Raw genomic sequence first — 14031 nt, forward strand, 5'->3', positions numbered from 1 at the left:
AGAAGTGAATCCAAAGCGACAGGAAGATAGACCGCGGCGGGAGGGGCCGGCTCCCAGCAAGTGGCGGAAAACGGAGCACAAAATCGGGACTTTTAAAAGTCTGTTCTGCTGAGGGACATCGCTCCAGAGGCTAAACCAGGGTGAAGCCCACGCGGGGTCAGCGTGGCCCCAGGTCCCGCAGGGTCACAAGAGGATTGGGGGTGTCTGAGTGTCGCAGAGCTTGCACGTATTAGAACGGGGAAGCCGGCTACGGAGACAGAGCCGAGGAGTGAGCTCTAAGCTCGGGTTTACCTTGAACCGGTCGCAGGCTCGGTGGGCTCGGAGCGCGGCCAGAGGCCAGGGTGACGGGAGTCATTGGGCGCTGTTCTCTGAGGGCGCACTGAGGAGTGGGGCCCCGGGCTCTCAGCTCCTCCGGGCTGGAGACCAGGAGGCCGCCATCTTCATTCTCGCCCTCTGGAACTCTATGGAAAGCGCTCAGGGGACAAAAGCTCCCAAAAGCAAACCCAGCAAACCCGAGCGGATTACTCAGCCCGGCCCCGGGTAAGGGCGGTGCAACTCCGCCTGGGGCAAAGAGGCTTGAGAATCACTACAACAGGCCCCTCCCCCAGAAGATCCACAAGAAACCCAGCCAGGACCAAGTTCACCTACCAAGGAGTGCAGGTTCAATACCAAGGAGAGCAGCGGAATTCCAAAGGAGGAGAAAGCAAAGCACAGACTCATGGCTTTCTCCCCATGATTCTTTAGCCTTGCAGTTAATTTAACTTTTTTCTATTTTTTTTCTATTTTTTTCTTCTTCTGCTAAATTTTTTTTAACTTATACCCTTTTCTTTTTTAACGTTTTTTAACTAGTTTATCTAATATATATATATATATATATATATATATATATATATATTTCTTTTTTATATTTTTTTCTTTATTCCTTTTCTTTTTTTAATTTTTTTTTTCTGAACCTCTTTTTATCCCCTTTCTCCCCCCCCCCCCCCACAATTTAGGATCTCTTCTGATTTGGTTAAAGCGTATTTTCCTGGGGTCTTTGCCACCCTTTAGTATTTTACTTGCTCCTTCATATACTCTTATCTGGACAAAATGACAAGGCAGAAAAATTCACCACAAAAAAAAGAACAAGAGGCAGCACCGAAGGCCAGGGACCTAATCAATACAGACATTGGTAATATGTCAGATCTTGAGTTCAGAATAACGATTCTCAAGGTTCTAGCCAGGCTCGAAAAAGGCATGGAAGATATTAGAGAAACCCTCTCGGGAGATATAAAAGCCCTTTCTGGAGAAATAAAAGAACTAAAATCTAACCAAGTTGAAATTAAAAAAAAGCTATTAATGAGGTGCAATCAAAATGGAGGCTCTCACTGCTAGGATAAATGAGGCAGAAGAAAGAATTAGCGATATAGAAGACCAAATGACAGAGAATAAAGAAGCTGAGCAAAAGAGGGACAAACAGCTACTGGACTACAAGGGGAGAATTCGAGAGATAAGTGACACCATAAGACGAAACAACATTAGAATAATAGGGATTCCAGAGGAAGAAGAAAGAGAGAGGGGAGCAGAAGGTATATTGGAGAGAATTATTGGAGAGAATTTCCCTAATATGGCAAAAGGAACAAGCATCAAAATCCAGGAGGTGCAGAGAACCCCCCTCAAAATCAATAAGAATAGGTCCACACCCCGTCACCTAAGAGTAAAATTGACAAGTCTTAGTGACAAAGAAAAGATCCTGAAAGCAGCCCGGGAAAAGAAGTCTGTAACGTACAATGGTAAAAATATTAGATTGGCAGCAGACTTATCCACAGAGACCTGGCAGGCCAGAAAGAGCTGGCATGATATATTCAGAGCACTAAATGAGAAAAACATGCAGCCAAGAATACTATATCCAGCTAGGCTATCACTGAAAATAGAAGGAGAAATAAAAAGCTTCCAGGACAAACAAAAACTGAAAGAATTTGCAAACACCAAACCAGCTTTAAAGGAAATATTGAAAGGTGTCCTCTAAGCAGAGAGAGAGCCTAAAAGTAGTAGATCAGAAAGGAACAGTGACAATGTACAGTAAAAGTCACCTTACAGGCAATACAATGTCACTAAATTCATCTCTCAATAGTTACCCTGAATGTTAATGGGCTAAATGCCCCAATCAAAAGACACAGGGTGGGCGCCTGGGTGGCTCAGTGGGTTAAGCCGCTGCCTTCGGCTCGGGTCATGATCTCAGGGTCCTGGGATCGAGTCCCACATCGGGCTCTCTGCTCAGCAAGAAGCCTGCTTCCCTCTCTCTCTCTACCTGCCTCTCCGTCTACTTGTGATCTCTCTCTGTCAAATAAATAAATAAAATCTTTAAAAAAAAAAAAAAGACACAGGGTATCAGAATGGATAAAAAAACAAAACCCAACTATATGTTGCCTACAAGAAACTCATTTTAGACCTGAAGACATCTCCAGATTTAAAGTAAGGGGGTGGAAAACAATTTACCATGCTAACGGACATCAGAAGAAAGCAGGGGTGGCAATCCTTATATCACATCAATTAGATTTTAAGCCAAAGACTATAATAAGAGATGAGGAAAGACACTATATCATACTCAAAGGATCTGTCCAACAAGAAGATCTAACAATTTTAAATATCTATGCTGCTAATGTGGGAGCAGCCAACTATATAAACCAATTAATAACAAAATCAAAGAAACACATCAACAATAATACAATAATCGTAGGGGACTTTAACACTCCCCTCACTGAAATGGACAGATCATCCAAGCAAAAGATCAACAAGGAAATCAAGGCCTTAAATGACACACTGGACCAGATGGACATCACAGATATATTCAGAACATTTCATCCCAAAGCAACAGAATACATATTCTTCTCTAGTGCACATGGAACATTCTCCAGAATAGATCACATCCTCGGTCCTAAATCAGGTCTCAACTGGTATCAAAAGATTGGGATCATTCTCTGCATATTTTCAGACCACAATGCTCTCTGAAGCTAGAACTCAATCACAAGAGGAAATTTGAAAAGAACCCCAAAACACGGAGACGAAACAGCATCCTTCTAAAGAATGAATGGGTCAACCAGGAAATTAAAAAAGAATTGAAAAAATTCATGGAAACAAATGATAATAAAAACACAACGGTTCAAAATCTGTGGGACACAACAAAGGCAGTCCTGAGAGGAAAATATATAGCAGTACAAGCCTTTCTCATGAAACAAGAAAGGTCTCAAGTACACAACCTAACCCTACACCTAAAGGAGCTGGAGAAAGAACAAGAAAGAAACCCTAAACCCAGCAGGAGAAGAGAAATCATAAAGATCAGAGCAGAAATCAGTGAAATAGAAACCAAAAAAACAATAGAACAAATCAATAAAACTAGGAGCTGGTTCTTTGAAAGAATTAATAAGATTGATAAATCCCTGGCCAGACTATAAAAAAGAAAAGAGAAAGGAGGGTCGCTGGGGTGGCTCAGTGGGTTAAAGCCTCTGCCTTCGACTCAGGTCATGATCCCAGGGTCCTGGGATCGAGCCCTGCATCAGGCTCTCTGCTCAGCGGGGAGCCTGCTTCCTCCTCTCTTTCTGCCTGCCTCTGCCTACTTGTGATCTCTGTCAAATAAATAAATAAAATCTTAAAAAAAAAAAAAGAAAAGAGAAAGGACTCAAATAAATAAAATCATGAATGAAAGAGGAGGGATCACAACTAACACCAAAGAAATACAGACCATTATAAGAACATACTATGAGCAACTCTACGCCAACAAATTTGACAATCAGAAGGAAATGGATGCATTCCTAGAGGCATATAAACTACCACAACTGAACCAGGAAGAAATAGAAAACCTGAACAGATTCATAACCAGTAAGGAGATTGAAACAGTCATCAAAAATCTCCAAACAAACAAAAGCCCAGGGCCAGATGGCTTCCTGGGGGAATTCTACCAAACATTTAAAGAAGAACTAATTCCTATTTTCCTGAAACTGTTCCAAAAAATAGAAACGGAAGGACAACTTCCAAACTCGTTTTATGAGGCCAGCATCACCTTGATCCCAAAACCAGACAAGGATCCCATCGAAAAAGAGAATTACAGACCAATATCCTTGATGAACACAGATGCAAAAATTCTCACCAAAATACTAGCCAACAGGATCCAATAGTACATTAAAAGGATTATTCACCACGACCAAGTGGGATTTATTCCAGGGCTGTAAGGTTGGTTCAACATCTGCAAATCAATCTATGTGATACAATACATTAATAAAAGAAAGAACAAGAATCATATGATACTCTCCATAGATGCTGAAAAAGCATTTGACAAAGTACAGCATCCCTTCCTGATCAAAACTCTTCAAAGTATAGGGATAGAGGGCACATATCTCAATATTATCAAAGCCATCTATGGAAAAACCCACCGCAAATAACATTCTCAATGGAGAAAAACTGAAAGCTTTTCCGCTAAGGCCAGGAACACAGCAGGGATGTCCATTATCACCACTGCTATTCAACATAGTACTAGAAGTCCTAGTCTCAGCAATAAGACAACAAAAGGAAATTACAGGCATCCAAATCAGCAAAGAAGAAGTCAAACTATCAATCCTGGCAGATGATATGATACTATATGTGGAAAACCCAAAAGACTCCATTCCAAAACTGCTAGAACTCATACAGGAATTCAGTAAAGTGTCAGGATATAAAATCAATGCACAGAAATCAGTTGCATTTCTCTACACCAACAACAAGACAGAAGAAAGAGAAATTAAGGAGTCAATCCCATTTACAATTGCACCCCAAACCATAAGATACCTAGGAATAAACCCAATCAAAGAGGCAAAGAATCTATACTCAGAAAACTATGAAGTACTCATGAAAGAAATTGAGGAAGACCCAAATAAATGGAAAAATGTTCCATGCTCCTGGATTGGAAGAACAAATATTGTGAAAATGTCTATGCTACCTAAAGCAATCTACACATTTAATGCAATCCCTATCAAAATCCCATTCATTTTTTTCAAAGAAATGGAACAAATAATCCTAAAATTTGTACGGAACCAGAAAAGACCTCAAAGAGCCAAAGGAATATTGAAAAAGAAAGCCAAAGTTGGTGGCATCACAATTCCAGACTTCAAGCTCTATTACAAAGCTGTCATCATCAAGACAGTATGGTACTGGCATAAAAACAGACACACAGATCGATGGAACAGAATAGAGAGCCCAGAAATAGACCCTCAACTCTATGGTCAACTAATATAATCAACAAATATAATCAACAAAGCAGGAAAGAATGTCCAATGGAAAAAAGACAGCCTCTTCAACAAATGGTGTTGGGAAAATTGGACAGCCACATGCAGAAAAATGAAATTGGACCATTTCCTTACACCACACACGAAAATAGACTCAAAATGGATGAAGGACCTCAATGTGAGAAAGGAATCCATCAAAATCCTTGAGGAGAACACAGGCAGCAACCTCTTCGAACTCAGCCGCAGCAACATCTTCCTAGGAACATCTCCAAAGGCAAGGGAAGCAAGGGCAAAAATGAACTATTGGGATTTCACCAAGATCAAAAGCTCTTGCACAGCAAAGGAAACAGTTAACAAAACCAAAAGACAACTGACAGAATGGGAGAAGATATTTGCAAATGACATATCAGATAAAGGGCTAGTGTCCAAAATCTATAAAGAACTTAGCAAACTCAACACCCAAAGAACAAATAATCCAATCAAGAAATGGGCAGAAGACATGAACAGACATTTCTGCAAAGACGACATCCAGATGGCCAACAGACACATGAACAAGTGCTCCATATCACTCGGCATCAGGGAAATACAAATCAAAACCACCATGAGATATCACCTCACACCAGTCAGAATGGCTAAAATTAACAAGTCAGGAAATGACAGATGCTGGCGAGGATGTTGAGAAAGGGGAACCCTCCTACACTGTTGGTGGGAATGCAAGCTGGTGAAGCCACTCTTGAAAACAGCATGGAGGTTCCTCAAAATGTTGAAAATAGAACTACCCTATGACCCAGCAATTGCACTACTGGGTATTTACCCTAAAGATACAAATGTAGTGATCCGAAGGGGCACGTGCACCCGAATGTTTATAGCAGCAATGTCCACAATAACCAATCTATGGAAAGAACCTAGATGTCCATCAACAGATGAATGGATAAAGAAGATGTGGTATATATACACAATGGAATACTATGCAGCCATCAAAAGAAATGAAATCTTGCCATTTGCGATGACATCTAGAGGGTATTATGCTTAGCGAAATAAGTCAATCGGAGAAAGACAACTATCATATGATCTCCCTGATATGAGGAAGTGGAGATGCAACATGGGGGGTTAAGGGGATAGGAGAAGAATAAATGAAACAAGATGGGATTGGGAGGGAGACAAACCATAAGTGACTTATAATCTCACAAAACAAACTGAGGATTGCTGGGGGGAGGGGGGTTGGGACTGGGGGGAGGGGGGTTGGGACAGGGGGTGGGGTTATGGACATTCGGGAGGGTATGTGCTAAGGTGAGTGCTGTGAAGTGTGTAATCCTGGTGAGTCATAGACCTGTACCCCTGGGGATAAAAATATATGTTTATAAAAAATAAAAATAATTTAAAAAGTAAAAAAAAGAAACAAATTCTTCCAACAACCTGAATTAGCTTGGAAGTGGATTCTTCCCCAGTTGAACTATCAGATAAGAACACAGTCCAGATGATACTTTTGACTGCAACCTTTTGAGACCCTGAACCAAAGACCCAACAAAGTTATTCTCAAATTCCTGATCTTAAAAGTTTAAAATAATAAATGTGTGTAGTTTTAAGCTGCTAAGTTGTGGCAATAAAACAGCTAGTATGCATAGAGTATGCACATGCCCAACATTAGTAGGTAATGTCAAATTATTTTGAAAGAAATTTTATCAATATACACTAGTAGTTAATGAATTTAAGTTGCTTCACATATTTGCCAATATTCGATACTCTCAGGAACATTTTTTTTAAGATTTTATTTATTTATTTGACAGACAGAGATCACAAGTAGGCAGAGAGGCAGGCAGGGTAGGGGGGAAGCAGGCTCCCTGCTGAGCAGAGAGCTGGATGCAGGGATTGATCCCAGGATCTGGGGATCATGACTTGAGCCGAAGGCAGAGGCTTTAACCCACTGAGCCACCCAGGCGCCCTCTCAGGATCACTTTTAATTTTAGCCGTTCAAGGGAGTGTGGACTCACTTTTGTTAAGCATCTTTTCATATGTTTATTGGATAATTGTATATCTTCTTTTGAGAAGTACTTGCTCAGGTCTTTTGCTGATCAATTTCTAATTGATGCATTATTTATACGGTCTAGATTTGAATCTTTTTTCGTATATATTATAAAGATGTTCTCTCACTCTGACTTACCCTTTCATTTTCAAATAGAACAGATGCCATGATTTTAGTTTAGTAATTGTCTAATTATGAGTACTGATTAGAGTGTAATTAATCAATATTTCTTCTAGTTAGTGTTTTTAATGGCCTATTTAGATATCCTCTGATATTCAAGAAAATGTATTGCTTTACCTTTCACATTTGAGTGCATTATATGTAATTTATTTTTGTGTATGATGTTTATGTTTCTCCATAAGAATAACTAATTCTTCCAGCCCTGTTTATTGGAAAGGTAAGTTTTCCCCCCACTGAAATGTAATCAACACCTTTGTTGCATTTGTGGAGATGTGTTTTAGGACTTTGCATAGATCTTTTTGCTTACATTGTGTCAGTAGTACAGTGTCTTCATTATAATAACTTTAACATAAGTCTCAATACACGTTAACGGAAGTCTTGATATCTGTTAATAAGTCCTCCTTTTGTAGTTCTTTTTCCAAATTGTCCTCAATATTCTTGACTCTAGATTTCCATGTAAATGTTATAATTGCCTTGTCAGTTTGACAAAAAAAAAAAAAAAAGTATTATTGGGTTTGTGGTTGGTTTTGCATTAAATAAATATATATGAGGGTATTTGGCATTTCTGTAAAATTGGGCCTTCTAATCCATGGCATAATATAATCTTTTATTCATTTAGATCTTTTTAAACTTCCTTGATATTTTGTAGTTTTCTCTGAAGATGTGTTGGTACATCTTTTATTAGAGTTGTTCATAAGTATATGATGTTATTTGATAGACTTATTCCAGATTTTGAACTTTTTCATCTTCTATTTGTTATTAGTTTATAGAAACAATTACTTTTTAATAGTGGCCTTGTGTTTGCATGATCTAGTAATTCTGCTGAATTCATTTATTAATTCTAATAACTTACAGGTTATTGGGGATTTTCTATGTATAAAAATTATGTTGTTTGCAAATAATCACATTTTTATTTCTTTCTTTCCAGTCCATTTACTTTTATATCTTTTTCTTGCCTTATTGCACTATCTAGGACAGCCAGCACAAGGTTAAATGGAAGTTATGATAATGAGGGATCCTTATTTCACCTTGTACCTAAAAGATTAAGCTTTCAAAATTTCAACGTTAAGTATTATGTGTCCTGCAAGTTGCTTTTAAAGATAACTTCCTATTCATAGTCTGCCAAAAGTATCATAAGTGCTCATTGAATTTTAATGAATACTTTTTTCTGCACCTTTGAGATGAATATATTATTTTTCTTATTTCTATTAATATAGTTAATTATGTTGATTGAGTCCTAAATGTTAAAACAAACACCTCCTTGAAATTATTAATTCCTTAAATGTTTCTGAAGGATTCATCAGTGAAGGCATCTGGGCTTATTTAATTATGATAAGGCTTTAAAAAAACAAATTAACTCCTTAATAAATATTGGAATAATCAAATATTTAAAAATTCTCAATTTTCCCTTCTCTTTAGCATATGGTTATACATTGTGTTATCAATCTTTTAGTAGTTAGTCTAGAGATTACACATGTGTTTTTGACTTATTAGGTCCACCTCAAATATATTTGTTACCAGGTACCAGAAAAATGCAAACTTTAGGGCACTTTCACTCTAATTATCATCTCCGCTCTTTGTACTATTCCTGTTATGCATTTTTATACTAAAATACTTTAGACCTTTGAAGTCATTATTAGAATTGTTTTTGTAGTCAAGACTCATTTTTTAAAACCAGTTTATTTAGTCTTTTCTGTCTTTATTCTTTCTTACATGATTGTGCTTCTGCTTAGAACTATTTCTTTCCTGCCTGAAAATCTCTCTTCAGTATTCCTGCTAATGATAAGTTATTAGCTTCCTGAATTTAAGAATTTAATTTTCATCTTCATTTTTGAAGGATTTTTTTTTACTGAGTGTAGAATTCTATGTTGGGAAGTATTTTCTTTAAGCACTTTGAAGATAACTTTCCATTACTGTCAAAATTCCATTATTTCTCTTGAATAATTAGCTGTTAGCCTTATTGTTGGTCTTTCAAAATTAATTTTAAATTTTATTTTGGCCTCCAAAGAGAGCTTAATAATTCATTCTTGGTTAATGTGATTCCACTTTTTGATTGGAAAAAAAAATGAAACTGATGAATTTTCAGTACTACATAAATTTTACTGGAGTCACCTAGTACTGGGCCTATAAATTGAACTGTGATTCAGTTGATCTGGTTCTGGTTCTTGTTACTGTTAACTAGTTATGTGGCTATCCACAAATAAAGGCTTCCATTTTCTTACTTGTCAAAATTGTTGGACTGGTTGAAAAGACCCCTTCTCTTTCAATTATGATTCTATGATTCTGGTCAAAAATGTTCTTCTTAGCCAGAGAAGGAAAAAAATGAAAGGAAGAAAAGTTTAAATGTCATTACATAAATGTCCTATGCACCAGTCAATATAATTTTGAAATCTCTTGGATGCATGTAGCTACAACTGTAGTACACAAAGATGTTACATGGGAATGGAATATATTTCTTTTTGCTGTCGTATGTATTTTTATGAATTAACTGAAGCAATCACAGGTTCGTTTACTAGAGTTAATTAGGATTTTCTGCACTTTGGAAAATGATTTTTCCTATTATCATTGAATGGTCTTGGCAAAGAAAGCTGTGTGTTCACTTGATGCTAGTTCTCATTAGGTCACTTTAGAGTGCTGTGCCTCAAAGTATGAGCTTCGTTTTAAGAGGCTCTGGATTCAAATGCCAGCTATATAGATTGGGAAAGATATTTAACCTGTCTTTATCTCTGTTTCCTCAGCTGTCAAATGTCCATACTAGTAACACTTGAAGTGAGTGTGAAGATACAGTGGGATGATCCATAGAAAGCACTCTATATGGAGTCAGGTACATAGTAACAGTTTACTAAATATTAAACTATCATCATTTACTTCCTAGCAGGGGGATAGTAATACAAGTGCTGCTTGGAAAAGCTACCTTGCTGATTTTGTATGTCTATCTCATTCTTTCAACATCAATGCCTCTGTAATAGTTTTTGTTGTAAAACCCACAGATTTATAGAATAAGTTTGAGTGGGTTACCACTGTCCAGAGAAACAGAACTTTTTCTTCCTCATGATGGTGAATTATGCTTTCTTTCCATTTATTTTAGTTAGCTACTGCTATGTAACAAAATACCCCAGGCCTAAGTGTCCTAAAGCAACAAGTAATTTGTACCTTACAGTTTCTGTTGATAATGGTGCAGCTTAGTCGAGTCCTGTGGATTTGAGTTTCTCATAAGGCTTTAACCATAATCAAATGACAACAGTCCTTTCCATACTCAATTAGGGTGGATCCTCTATCTAAGCCTAACATGGCTGTTGGCAGGCCTCACTCAGATCATTACTGGTAGTTGAGCAGAAATCCATTCCTGGACATGTGGGCATCTCTATAGCATTACTCACAACATGACCGTTTGCTTCCTCTAATGCAGGGACAGAGAGAGAAAGAAATGGATGTCACTGTCCCCTGTTACCTAATCTTATAAGTGACATCCTATCACTTTTACCATATTCTATCATTTAAAAGGAGGTCCCTGTGTTCAGCCAACACACAAGGGCAGGGATTACAAAAGGTCATAGATAGTAGGAGGTGGGGATCATTGGGGGCCATCTTAGAAACTGCCTACTGTACCATTAGAATGAAATTCAGATCCTTAAAAAAGGATGTTTAGTCTTCCATTCAACATGGTTAAGGGAAAGGAAGTAACACCAAATATGTACAAAATAGAAATTGTTTTACATGTATATGTATATGATACTCATCAGCTTCATGTATTAAATATTTTTGCCATATTGAGAATTTGGAAGAAGTAATATAACCTTCCCCACCCCCTAAAAACTCCCCCAAAATCCCTTTGTTTAAATCCAAAGCCTAACAGATTGTATGTTAATAAAATTATTATTTAAAAAAATAAACAAGTAGTTTTTTCTAGATGACTTTATAGAAAAGATGTAGATGCGGGGCTCTAAGCTCCCCAAGGTTTGGAGGGTAAGACAGTATATTGCCACACCTGGGCAATTCAACATTGCAACAACTTTCTATTGATCCAAGAAACAGAATTGTCTCTGAAAAACAGAAGAACTGATTAAAATTTCTGTCTCCATGATTACTTAGAGCATCTGCTTTGTGCCCTGGGGTCCTCCTTTATTCGTAATCTGTCGAGAGTTTCAAAGATTTCTTTTTGCACCTGGTATCAGATGAATCTGTGACTCTCATTAGAGAAAATGTTAGAGTTAATTTATTCCTCAGAAAAGCAAAGACACCTATGCTCCACAGAGGTAGCTAACACTGAAAAAGGAGCTCAGACCTTCCTGTTCTTTTGTTCTCTTTTTGTATAAGGCAAATAACATGGAGAGTTAAGATGTAGGCATATTTAATTCAAATTAATCAAAGTATGCTTAATTACAGAGAACTAACATGCAGACAAATAATCTCTCTAACAAAAGTTTAACTGCTAAGGCTTGTACTTTGTTGTGCTTTGGCATGCAAAAGAGTGGTTGAGAACAAATCAGTCTGTCTGGATGGATGTTATTTTCTAGTGTTGCAACTCCAAGAATAATTTGGATTGTAGAACACTGGGAATATTGAAATCTACACTCTTTCTGGGAGAATGCACATATTCACATACTTGCAAAATTTAATGTATTTTGGAGATTCCACAGACCCATATTAGTTTATACTTAACGTACAGCTAAGAAACACTGCTGGGATAGAAAATGAAAATTTATTTAATTTATTTATTTTAAAACATATTTATTTAAGTTACTAATTTATATATTATATATCTAACATATAATTATATAATATATATTTTTATGTTTATATATTATTTATAATTGTTTATTTGCTTATTTATTTAAATGTATTAATCAGGACAGATTTGCTGGAAGAAATACATGTTTTAGGAGGGCTTTTGACATTTCCTTGAGAGATTTCAAGTGGTTTTTTTATTTTATTTTACTTATTTATTTGAGAGAAAGAAAAAGAGAGAGCAGGTGTTTGCAGGTGGGGAGAAGCAGAGGGAGAAGCAGGCTCCCCGCTGAGCAGGGAGCCCAACTCGGGGCTCTATCCCAGGATTCTGAGACAGAGATCATGATGGAGTCAAAGGCAGATGTTTAATTGACTGAGCCACCCAGGTGCCCCAGTAGAGACCTCAAGTGTTCTTATGTGAGGACAGTGTTGTGGAGTAAAGAAGTTATTTCTGTTCTAGTAGTTCTCCAGCTTTTGAATAAAAGAGAATAACCTGCGAAGCTTGTTAAATGTATATGCTCCAAAGTACTGCATAGGGAATACAGTCAATAATACTGTGATAACTTTAGATAGTGGCAGATGGTAACTAGATGCGGTGATCATTTCATAATGTATATAAAGGTTGAGTCACTATGTTGTACCCCCAAAATTAAAATAATATGTATATGAGCTACATTTCTTTCCTTTTTAAGTTTCTATTTAAATTCCAGTTAGCACACAGTGTAATATTAGTTTCAGGGGTACAATTTAGTGATTCAGTACTAATATACGACAACCAGTGCTCATCACAACTATATTTCAATTTAAAAAAATGTGAATCCCTAGGCCCCACCACCAAAATTGACTCAGTAGATCCTAGGTGAGGCTCCAGAATGGGAGTTAAAAGAAGTGCACCAGAGTTACTAAGCCAGGTGGCCCGGGGAACAAGCTTGGAGCAGCCGCCACGAAATCAAGGACCAGACTTTCTCTTCCACTTGGATGAGCAGGAGTTGTGTGTCGATCTGCCCTGTCTCCCACAGGCTTTCTGGAGGTTTTCTGTACTCCATATGAAATACATCTCAGAAAAACCCAGTGTAGCTGGAAACACTAAAAAAAAAAGAAATGGAACAAATGAAAAATAACAAGTCTTAAGATCTGTTCCCAATTTAGCTTATTAATACTAGACTCTAGAATTGAACAGAACAGCCTGCCAATACACAGGAAGATTTCTACCGTAGAGAAGCAGGGAGAACTCTCAGGACAGATGCTCCCAAGTGACATAGGCTGTGGTGCACCAGCCTGGCTCTGCTTTTATGCTCCGGTTGAGTAATCTGAAAAGTCTACCTCCCCAAGGAGTGAGTCAAGAGACCAAGAGTGGGGCTGAGATAGAAATGACCACCCGTGGAAACAGAAAGCAGGGCAAGTGTTTCACCCAAGACATCCTCGGTTCTGAGATGATTTTCATGTATTTTATTAATTATAATATTAATAATATGGGGGGTTTCCTCTTCAAGAGTCTCAATTATTAAAAGACACTCAAATCAAAGCTGACTCAATCTCTCTCTCTCTCTGTCTCTCTTTCATACACACACACATGCAGATACACACACCACAGACATACCAGACAAAGTCAGATGGGATTTACTGCTTATGTTTGGCCTGGTGCATACAATAGTACACACACTTTTTATAAGAAAACTGGCCTCTAGGGGAGGAGATTGGAGCTGGTGGGCTGCTTTCAAAGGCGCTAACTTGAAGAACCAGGAGAGCAAAGTCAAAGTGAGACTTCATAGCTGAGGCACACGGCTTTAAATAGCACTAGTTTTATTATTATTTTTAAATTTTCTTCATTCTTATGAAATTTTTTTTCAATTAGAGAAAAGC

The 14031-nt window shown here is 37.6% G+C and overlaps 1 long non-coding RNA gene across 8 annotated transcripts in view; it reads left to right on the forward strand.

Moving 5' to 3' along the window:
• LOC125081050 (uncharacterized) overlaps positions 1 to 14031 on the forward strand; it is a 237693-nt gene that overhangs the window by 182461 nt on the left and 41201 nt on the right. For 6 of the 8 annotated variants that reach the window (XR_007121565.1, XR_007121568.1, XR_007121572.1 and 3 more), the window contains one exon: positions 10199 to 10264. The exons of the other annotated variants lie outside the window; for them this stretch is intronic. This is a non-coding gene — a long non-coding RNA (uncharacterized LOC125081050). The remainder of the gene's footprint in view (positions 1 to 10198; positions 10265 to 14031) is intronic. 8 annotated transcript variants of the gene reach the window in all.

The sequence above is a fragment of the Lutra lutra genome, chromosome 11, assembly GCF_902655055.1.
Source record: "Lutra lutra chromosome 11, mLutLut1.2, whole genome shotgun sequence".
NCBI lineage: Eukaryota > Metazoa > Chordata > Mammalia > Carnivora > Mustelidae > Lutra > Lutra lutra.